General features: G+C 37.1%; 1 long non-coding RNA gene across 1 annotated transcript in view; it reads right to left on the bottom strand.

Moving 5' to 3' along the window:
- Nucleotides 1-6,346: 6,346 nt before the first annotated feature.
- The window catches only part of LOC140669586 (uncharacterized), a 98,063-nt gene continuing 92,895 nt past the window's right edge, over nt 6,347-11,514 (bottom strand). Inside the window, exon 3 of the long non-coding RNA XR_012047364.1 lies at nt 6,347-6,993. This is a non-coding gene — a long non-coding RNA (uncharacterized lncRNA). The remainder of the gene's footprint in view (nt 6,994-11,514) is intronic.

Raw genomic sequence — 11,514 nt, 5'->3', positions numbered from 1 at the left:
CGCAATTTCAATGCATTCAAGCTTGATTATCGAGAAAAGTACGACAATCGAAGGACAATTGAAAATGCGACAATCGCGAATATTTTCAGGGAACGTACCGGATCCAATTTCTGATCCAACTTTGGACGGCGATCGTTGCCGAGTCCGTAATGGACAAACAAACGCGCAAATGTCGCGTTGGTTGCCTCTAGGGTTGGCCCTGCAGAGTCGCAAAGCTGATTGCGATTATCTGGATGGAGGGAAGGAAAATACGACGTGCATTTAACCGACACAGCCTCGTCCAATTGAATACGCGAGCAACCGATGTGGACGCGTTTTGTCAAAAGCGACTCGGCGAGAGCGACTCGAGTTTTACGTGACTTTAATTTTCGTCGAATTTCATCGAGGTAGAAAATTGAAACGCGAAACCCGCCGGTTCAACTCTGGCGACGAAATGATCCCAGTGCTTGAGGAAGCGAGCGTCTGCCTCTAATATCGTTTCCTTCCTTTCTCTCTCTCTCTCTCTCTCTCTCTCTCTCTCTCTTTCTGCCTTTGTCTCTCTCACCACCGCTGTTACCTTGTCAATCCAAAAGTATAAATTGCGAAAGTCCAACCTTTCTCAATACCCTAGCGATAGTTAGCATTTAGCATACAGTTTACATCGATTATCGAGGATTGCAAAAGATTGCGAGACAATAAAATAAAGATTAGAAAAGAATGTTCTTTAACATGTTTTCGAAACAAGCTTTATGTCTTAAATTTAGCTTTCGCTGTTCTCTAGCTCTCTAAAACGGAAGTATATATAAATGACTCTGATATAGAATTAAAGAACATTATTATAAATAATTTAACTCAATTTTCTTCTAAATAAACATAGTATTCTTTCATATTTATTTTCTCATTCGAGAGCATTGCGCTAATTAAAGTAGCGTTGTCAATGTAACTAGCTGTTGAACGCGTCGCATACGAGAGTATGCGATACGAGGGTAACTATGTATTCTACGTGTCGTCGATTCGTTCGCGACTCGATTGCCGTTCGAGGGTGAAATGGGGGAGACGAGCGCAGAAAATGAAGAAAATGGGGGAAAGCGGCGGTTTCCTTCTCGCGGAAGGAACGGCGGCGACTGCTCGAGATTTATCTCGTCGCGTCGCCATTCTCCTCGGTGACAGGTCGTACGGCATGGGAGAGCATAGGGCAAGGTATAAAATATCCCGAAGTTCCTGGAACATACCGAGCGGAAAATTACAAATAGTTCGCGGTGAGGCCGCGACCTAGCGGGAAAATAGTCCGATAGTTGAAATGTAACGGGATGTAACGGTAAAAGCGAAAGGAGAAAAACACTTGTCATGAACCTGTCTGTCGATATCATCATATACATACACGTGTATATATATATATATATATATATATATATATATATATATATATATATATATATATAATCGTAGATAGAAAACACGGATGTTGTCGAGGTCCATGTGTCCGCGGTTTCCTCTTTTTGGCAAACAGTCCAGCCAGAGATATATCGGACGATTTGTTTGATATCGTGGCGCTTCAATCAAAAATATTTGCAACGGCAGAGTACGTTCCACGTGACGTGAAATTTGAAAAACCAGAAGTAAATTTGGTAAAGCCAAAACTAAAATATCGGCGTCGAAGGACTCTACCTTGTTTTCTTGTATATCACAAAAATAGCTCGCTCACACTATCTCCCCGCAGGCTCTGAACAACACTTTTCGCGAAATAATACTTGATGCTGAATATAGGAAAACTAGCGGTGGAAACTTCAATATACTAAACATCGCGTCTCTTCTTTTCATGCCCAAAGTTTCATCTCTACAGCCGCAATTTTACGCGCTCGTCGTCGCGAGAGCGCGTTGCATAAATATATAACGTGACAATAATGTACTGTAAAGCCGTAATCTTCGATCGGACACGGCAGCGAGTGCGGTGAAAAAACAGGCGCAGGAAATTTAAATAAATTAGCGTTTAAAGACTTTGATAATTAAAATACACGAATTAAAATTTGGAAAATTACATTTAGAATGTTGATAATTAAAATTACATTAGAAAATTGTCTATCTTATTAATATTTTAATATGTAAATAAAACTTGATGTAATTAAAGCAATAAAATATGCTTTTTATCTTAAACAATTTGTAACTTTAAAATATGTCAGCATCCCGACATTTTAATTCAGCAACTTTCATTAAAAAATTGTTTGCAAACTGTTGAGAAATTAAAAAGCGTTTTAGTCCAGAAAAATTTGTTATTAAAATTAAGAACAGGAGTTTAAGGCGGAGAAAAAAATATTGTATAAATTATCTATTAAACCTGCCCACACTGACAACTTTGGTTGCCATGATTTTACTTCTCCATCATATTTTTGAATAATATTTTAAAAACTATTAAAATTGTGAAAATATTGAATGTAAATATTTCATATAAAAAAAAAAAAAAAAAAAAAAAAAAATCTATGGTACATTTAAAGCTAAAACTAATGTAGCTTGGTCAAAAAATCTCAGGAAATTCCGGGTTTTGATGAGCAAAAACTCGGAACCCTCAATGCAAAAGGTTTAGCGAAAATGAGCGTGTACTGGAGAAATGTAAGATTGCATCAATCAAACAGGAACGAACGGGAGGGGGAGGGGGGGAGAGGGAGAAAGAGGGCGTGTAATGAGTTTCGACTCGCCCGGGTTTTTGGACCGCAACTCGCAGTCCATATTGCAATAAACCGGCATGCACGGGGAGCGATGGAAAAGCGATGGGGTGGTAGCGTTCGAAGACAGAAACCGCGGCGGCATTCCGTGGCCGAGGCGTTTTCCGACAGCGGCTTCTCTTGCTTCCGCTCGGGCGGGGGGGGGGAAGGGGGGGGGAGAGGGGCAAAGTTGCGCGAGAGCGCGTGCTTTCAATAAAGTTTTACGTTCTTCTCTCGCGCGGTGGCTCGTCGTTCGTTCGCCGAGAATGTCTAACGGCTGCCGCGGAATCGCATGCCGGTTTACACACGAAGCTAACTTTCCTGCCTACCGCGATGCAATCTTTCTACCCTTTCCCCTACGCTACGTTCTTCTGTCGGGAGTCGGGAGCATCATCGTGCTACTCTTATTTCACCTTTACACGCACCTTCCACCCTCCTCCGCGAATTCTTCGCCCATTCTCTTTGCTTCGCACCGCACCTTCCCCCGACCGGATGTGAAGGAGGAGCGTTTTCTTGCCCGAACCGAGGCAAGGTTTGGTTATCCGAGATGTACCCAGTTACACGGTTATTGGTTTCTGCCCTAAGGCGCGCTTAAGGCTTCTTACGCATTTTGAATAAATTTCGAAGAAATATTCTGTCGGACGAATATAAATTCCTACGTTGTAATTTAAAGTATTCCATACGTGTCCATGGGTTGTAATTAATTTTATTTATATATGCTTAGCGACGCGTGAAAAATGTAAGCGGTTTCACGAACGCGGTAGCCGCAACGGAGAAAAGGAAGAATAATAAGGGCGAGAGAGGTAGACGAAGCACATCCTGTAGGATTAAAGCAAAGCTCCGCGAAATTGCTCGAAAGCCACAGAGTTTCAATAAACCTAGACGCCATCGCTAAGCATGCCGTCTCACGCGCCACATGATGGATATCGATTTTAATTTAAAACAAATGCGCGATATTTAACGCAACGAGAACCTCATAAATAGCGATCAAAATATAAAGATGATGAAAATATGAGCATTTAAAAGAAATTTAATTTCTACACGCAGTATCAATAAAGTTCTTCGAATAATATAAATCTATTTGAAAAAATATTTTCAAATAGATGAAATAGATAAAATAGATAAACAATTATTAGTCGCAAGAAAACTAATTGGAATAATGCAATATGTATGGCGCGTAAAGTCTAAAATTGTTCGAAGCATATACATAGATGAATACCACATGCCTCTTTCCGTATTCCGGTGATTTGCGCGTTGAAGCTCGCTAAAAACGGTGGGAGCCTCGCCGCATTTGCACGTTGATTGGCTTTGTGCAGCCATCAGCCAAACATAATGCAAATCCTACGTCGTATAGTCCGGGGCTCGCAAGGGCTCGCGAGAACGATTTGAATAAAGATCCCGTATGAATAGTGAAACGAGTGCAGACAAAAGAGGATGTAGTTAAAAAGATTTCCGCGGAAACACAAGGACCGATTATGAACATAATTTCATGTAAAAACTTGCTTTTCCAAATGAATATCTATCTATTAACTTCATACTTCAATGTGTGTAATGATAATGATGTGCGAATTATTCGTCGGAATTCACTTGATAATTTGGAACCTTAATATTGTATACGTGATTAAAAATGATTTTTGAGAGATGTGATAAGAAATTTTGAAAATTATTTTTGGCATAAAAATGTTGGATTGCATAAAATGTTAAGAATTAACGCGGGATATTAATTATTAATCGTCTCACAAAATAAATCAATCATGACACATTGCCGTACATACAATAGAGTAAACACGCACAGAGAGCGTCGAGTCAAAATACGAGACGATACATTGCCAGAACCACTGTTCATTACTTTGAGGTCAATCCCGTCTCCGCGTAGTTTCTGTTCTTGAACTTAGTTTTCAACGCGTCCGTTGTTATAGCTACTAATTATTCTTGGAACGTCCACGCCAGAAAGCAGTAACTACAGACAGGACTAGTTCGAAACCAGTCCTGTGAAGTTACGTTAAGTCTCCTCTATGTACCGACCAACATGCTCCACATAAATCTACTAGCTATTGCTTTTAGAAAACAGCCGTTTAATTGAATGTACAAATGAAATTTCTCGAGAGATAATTAATTGAACGTAATATACTAACGCGATACATTAATTAGCATTCCCAATAATATGTAAAATTCTTTATTGAAAATTCTTCAAAAAAATTTACATAAAAAATACGAAAACTCCCATAACGAAAATATATGGCGGAATTGTTTAGCTTGTCGGATGAGTTTCGCGTTCCGAAGTTTTATTGAGGATCATAACGGAGGTGAACGATACGACGCTTAAATAAATTGCTTCCGGCTACGTGGTAAAAATTTGATAGATGAGAAAACATCTCGGCGTTCTGTTGATTGATTTAAGTTGTTAAATGCTTCGACTATCAGAGTGATAGTTAATCAGGTGCTAGAGTTTGCGCAGGCTAAATAGATTTAAGCATAATTAAGCGACACGTGCACATGTCCAACAAACCGACGTCATACGTCAACCACGCATAATTACTTTAATATATAAACTGTTACGAGAGCTACTTTCCGAAACCATGAGATTCGAAAGTTATAGAAAAGTTGCTTTCAAACGATCGCTTTGTCATTACGAGCGAAAACTTAGCGCGAGAGGTATTAGTCGGAAAATTACGTTATTGTGCCAGTCGCATTCACGAGCTCCATATCCGGGTCGTAAATGTTGCATACAAAGGGAGGTTTCCGCGTAATACACGATGCAAACGATGTTATGCGCATTGCATCTATTACGGTTGCAAGTTGCAAGTGTATGCGATTCACGTTCGTGCCAATATACGTAGTAGATATTTTAACGAATATAATTAATCATTTACATGTGTATATGTGTAAGATTATTCATTTTTACATTTTTATTAAATTATCAAGCGTAAAATAATAAATCTAACGCTCTCCGGAAAAAGCTGATGACGTAGCCATCCTCTCATTTTCTCAACTCATCAATTTTAACTATCTGTTTGAAATTTTATTTGTTATAACACTGCTTTTGCCATGCACAGTGTACTGAAATTATGTTTACAGAAATTTGCAAAACTTTATTCGCGAAAGTATCGGAAACGAGAGCCGCAAAATCACTTCTGTGTGCCATTCGTTCCCGCGATCGTAACTGTATTTGTAAACGGAAAAACAAACGGAATTTCACGCGGTTGCAATTTACGTTCGGCAATAGTTTGACGATAAAATGAGAAGTATATTGCGAAAAATAAAAGAACGTGAAATATGCAACGCCTATGTTATATCAATTTGAGAGATTTAAAGAAAAAATCAATACCCGTATATCATAAAAACACAAGAACAAATCAAAGATTAAAGTTATATAAATATTAGGATTATAAATATTAAAATCTCTTACGCTGAGACTGCTTAAATGAAATTCTATTATGCAAACGCCTACGAAACAAAGGATGGTACGCGACTTCAAAGAAGTTTAAACCGTATTAATTCGTCACTGACGAAGTAAGCAAAAGAGAACTTCAAAATTGCCGCGTTTAATAAGCTGCATTTTAACTCAGCTGCAGAGAGAGAGAGAGTTCTCATGTTAATCATTTGATCTTGGCAAAGACAGCGAAATTTCTTTTTCACATAATTCTACGTATTTTAAAAGGTCGTGCATTGCAAGAAAAGTAAATGTTAAATTAGAAAAATTATCAATAACAATTTTGCGAGATATATGCTCAGTAATATCGATAATATTAATGGAAAAGTAGTAAACTAATTCTATGTTTTAATGTAGTAAATAAAGAAGATACTATGTGATTTTTTTAGATGAATTAATTAATATATTTATTATATTTGCGAGTATCATTCACTTAAATGCATCATTATGAAAAATAACGTGGATTTTTCAAGCGCATACTCGTACATAATGAAAAGACTAGATAAAATATCTAACGATGAACATGGATGACCACATTCAGAATAAGTGTTATCCTGATGTGCATATAAGATTATATAATTGTAAGCGAAAGCGCTATACCGTTATACGATGCAATCTAATCCTCCTTTATATTCACATCACATTAAATTTAAAATACGTTTAAAGCAGCATTACACGTTTAAAGCATCTCATGCGGACTGCAAGTCTACTCGTAGAGTTTTATGATATAAAAATGTCGATTAAATTTGCAATACTTGCCTTATTACGTAGTAACAGTACGCAATAGTCCGCAAACATGTTACGCTCGCATTACGATGAAATTAGGTCGAAAGAGCTCCTTAGGGGAAAGTACCCCGCCAAAGAAAAAGATCGCGCACTTACCTGAAAAGAAGAAAAAAATGTTACTGGACATTAAGCTAGTTTATTACATCACTTACTCCACACGTATCTTTATAAAGTATAGTATTACCAAAAAAATGACAATATATAGGTTTTTATTTTTATTTATATATGCCATTTCAATAGTGATAAAATACGCGCAAAATATATAAAGAGGAGTTTTGCTAAAAATAAGAAATAATCGCGACGCGATTCTTCTCAATTTATATAGCCAAGTCTCTAATTCGCGATTAGATTTTCATACAATTCAGAAACAATAAATAGAAAATTGACAAATATTTTGAAAAAATTTTTTGAGAATTACAGAGCACCTCTGATGATTTATTTTCAATTGATATATATTGCGTCCATAAATAAATCCGTATACAATCAATAGTCTCGTCAGTATTAACAGACTAATAGGGAAACAAATTTTTTTCTTTTTTGCGAACTTACGATTTATCTCCTTGTATTCTCCCTCCTGTTACTCCCCTACACGCTGTGAAAAAGAACCGACCATGATGGTACATTACGTCGGTTTATTTAATCGCTAAAGGTCCGCGCTCTCTTAACGAGCTATCATTAAATTGATGTTAACATAGCTCAACTACGCCAGCATCGCAGATGTGCAGTTGCAGGGATGCTATGCGAGGAACACCGACAACCGGAGATGGTCGGTAGGAATCGGGAGGGGTAGTTTCTGTTGGATAGTTCCGGAGGACAGTGAACAACATTCGGGCGAACAGTAGCTTCATCGATCTTTCTCGTTAAAGCTTGCTTCCCTTTGTTTTAAGCATTTTCTTTTGTCCATTTTGTCGAGATCAGTCGGCGGCCGAAGAAAACTCTTTCTCTTTCTCTCTCACGTCATTCCTTCTTTCTTGCGCATCTCTACGAGGTCCTCCTCCTCAATCCTTTTCAGCCCACTATTATCGCTCGACTGATTCCTGACACCTCTCCGCTCCATCCACCGACGTCTTGGCGAACCTCGAGACCGAGCGCCCGACCAAACAAGCAACCAACCAACCGGCCCCAACCGTCGACTTCACAGCCAGATTACACCCGCGGGGGAAATTTTACCTCTCCCATCCGCTCTAATGCCGTTCCGTTTAAATGCCGCCGACGAGATACTCTGCGAAATTCTAGGTGCGCGAATGCGTATGCCATTGTACGGAACTTGTCTGCAGACGAGTATAAACGTAAAGTGGCCGTCCGTCCTTGGACAGAAGAATGACAGACGGGCAAGTAAAACGCGAACACGATACTCTGCAATGAGCTGGTCATTAAGCACCTGCGGGCGATTATTACTTAAACGAAAACACCCTAAGCAGCAAAATATAAAATATATATAAAAATTGATGATATTTAAGTTATTTAAAAAATTGCAAAACTTTTTATTCCCTTTTATCTTCAAATTATTTAATCCTACTTCATTTTATATTTATATAATAGCTCTCTCTCTCTCTCTCTCTTTTGACGACGTAAAAATTTTGACGATAAATTCTGTAATAATAGCACGTAAAAAGTAAATTAATTTCCATCTAAATTATTATCGCTGCTGAATTTTATTAATTAAATATTAAATATTTTATTAATTAAATATCTACCTTTGATCGATAATAAACTATCGCGAAATTATCACCAAGCGACGCACAGTTTGCTATATCCACCGTGAATAAGGAAATTGGTTTCCTTTGTTGTATTCTCGAACTCTGGTTCGAAAGCGATTAGCAGTTACTCAAAGTTAAACACTGAGATCTGTGAAAGTTACTTTCCAACGTAAGCGAAGTAAAGTCAATACTTGTGACAATAGCTGGAGTATTTCATCGATTTTGCGCGCTTGATGCGGATAATAGAGTGAAAGAGAATGCGGTATGTAGAACACAAGCAAATAGAAAGGAGAGAGAAAGGGAGATATAGAAGGAAGATAAAAAGGAAGGAACAGTAATAGATCCATAAAATAACACGGCGCGTCCTTTGCGAAATAAAGCTTCGCGAGTGGCTATAAAAACACATACAGCGTAAATATTCAGGAATGTGTCGATGAAGTTTCAACTTTACGGCAGTCTATTAATCTTTCTACTGCATTCAGCGGTCCACAACGCGAGTCACGATGACATCCGGCTGTCGATAGTACGACGTCAATGTGATACGGACGATGTGTATCGTGCTACCAGAGTTGCCACGAGGATACTCGCGTCGCAATATACATCCGCGAGAAAATATAGATCGCAATCGATAATAAAGTAATATATTTGTCTCTGGGATAGACAAGGGAGGAACATCTCGCTCTTCCGTCACCGATATTTTTCCGTTTGATTCCGTTCGCGAATCGCGGCTGTCAGTGTTTTCACGTTTTATTCACGGAATACCAAATGCCACTATGGCCGCAAAAAGCGCCAATTTTCAGAACGCAAAAACTTTAGAACGGATTGCGTTAACAATTTAACAGACGGATTAATCTTCCCCCTTCCTTTTGCATAGTGAATCCCGTAATGCATCTTTTTAAATAAGTGATCTATCGATGATATAAACGAAAAGAATCGAGTTATTGATAAACGTTGATGCAATCATGTGTGTGAAGCTGACGTTTTACCTTGTGAAAACTTATTGATTGTTGACGATTCTGGTTATATTTTTTATAGTTCTTATGATAGAATTTTTGATATAAATTAAACAAACAGTTCTGGTCATTAAATAAAAAAAAAAAAAAAAAAAAAATGCTCAGGACAAATTGAGACGCCAAGTTCACGCTGCGTCTCACTTTGTCCGCTGATGATTTTTTAAAACAATTCTTTCAGATTCTATGCGTGAAAATTATTAGAATATTAAACAAAGTAAATTAAACGTTGGTCATATTTCGATAATTCTATCAATTAATAAGATTTCGTGTTATTCTGTAATCACCAGAAAGAGAGAATTTTGTACATAAAAATTATTAGAATATTTGTTAAACAAATTAAATCGCCCGAGATGTATAACTACTAAGGTGCAACACTAGTCGTATTTCGATATTTCTATCGACTTTAAATGAAATTTCGTTATTCTACAATCAATTTTAATTTCTAGCGAGAGTTCTATGTGCATGAATTATTAGAATATTTATTAAACAAATTAAATAGCCTGAGAGGTCGAACATATAACACGAAATCTAATTTAAAGTTGATAGTATTATCGAAATACGACCAGCATCTATCTCGCCTCGGTATTTATACATATAATACGTTTAGTGTCTTAAGAATTTAACTCGTTTAATAAATATTCTATTAATTTTTACGCATAGAATTTTCACTAGAAATGAAAAATAATTGCGAAATATCATGAAATCTCATTTAAAGTCAATAGACTATCGAAAACCGACAAACATTTTGCCTTAGCATTTATACGTTTGGCATCTTGACATAATAAAGTCTTCTCAATTAATAAGTTCACGAAGTGAGACGCTAGTTTCACACACATTGCAATTATTTTAACTGTATGTACATACATACATGGATTTCATTTATATTTTATCCGATATAGTTTTTCACACAACACTTTGAAGCCACCCATTTGCATCAGGAATAATAATAAATCAAGCGTTTTACGAGATCTGTAAAAATGGCTCGAAAGACCAAACATGTAAATAACGGTAAGCTGCGAGCATTATAATTGCCGGAAACATATTCCCTTAAATACTTAAATCTCGCTAATAAGTAAGTGTTTCGTTAAAACATAAAATAGCGAGTAAATTATTTTAACAAATAATTTAATTTAGCTTGCACGAAGCGAGCTGTGCTAATCGGAATATCGTGTTGAAGTATAATAAAATCGCTATGCTAAATAAAGAAAAAGAGGAAGGAAAGGAGGAGAAAGCAGGGATATGTCATAATGTGATGTTGGAAATTTTTTTATGTCCGCTTCGCAACTCGTAAAGTTTTGCCAACTGACTGAAGGAAAGGCTTTCCGCGCCGAGCGCTACGAAACTCCACTCCGAGGGATTTGGACGTCATCCTCGAATCTCTAGACAGAGTCTGATTGCAGCTAGACGCGAGTCCGTGAGCTTTATGTTGCTCTTGACTATGTTGAAAGAAGTATGTTTCTTCGAGTATAAAAAAATATATACTTTATCGAATCGAACGACCCATGTTGTTGACTTTAGAATTTTTTGTTAATTCTCTTTATATTCTCGCTGCTTATAACTTATCGCTCTTCATCACGCTCTATTAGCTTCACGTCATCTCACATTTATAGCGACGTAGATAAAAATTGACGATGTGAAGGGCGCGATCAATATTCCATTTTACTCGAAAAATATTTGTGTGATTTTTGAAATATTTGATTTTGAAAAGCGAATAATATCAAATTACTTGATTTTACATCAAAATCTCTATTCGTAGCTTTAACTGTACATGGATTTCATTTATATTTTATCCGATATGATTTTTCACACAACACTTTGAAGCCACACATCTGCAGTAATAATAATAAATCAAGCGTTTTACGAGATTCGTAAAAATGCCTCGAGAGAGAGACCAAACATGTAAA

Source organism: Anoplolepis gracilipes, chromosome 9 (assembly GCF_047496725.1).
Source record: "Anoplolepis gracilipes chromosome 9, ASM4749672v1, whole genome shotgun sequence".
NCBI lineage: Eukaryota > Metazoa > Arthropoda > Insecta > Hymenoptera > Formicidae > Anoplolepis > Anoplolepis gracilipes.
This window is presented reverse-complemented; position numbering and strand designations above follow the sequence as displayed.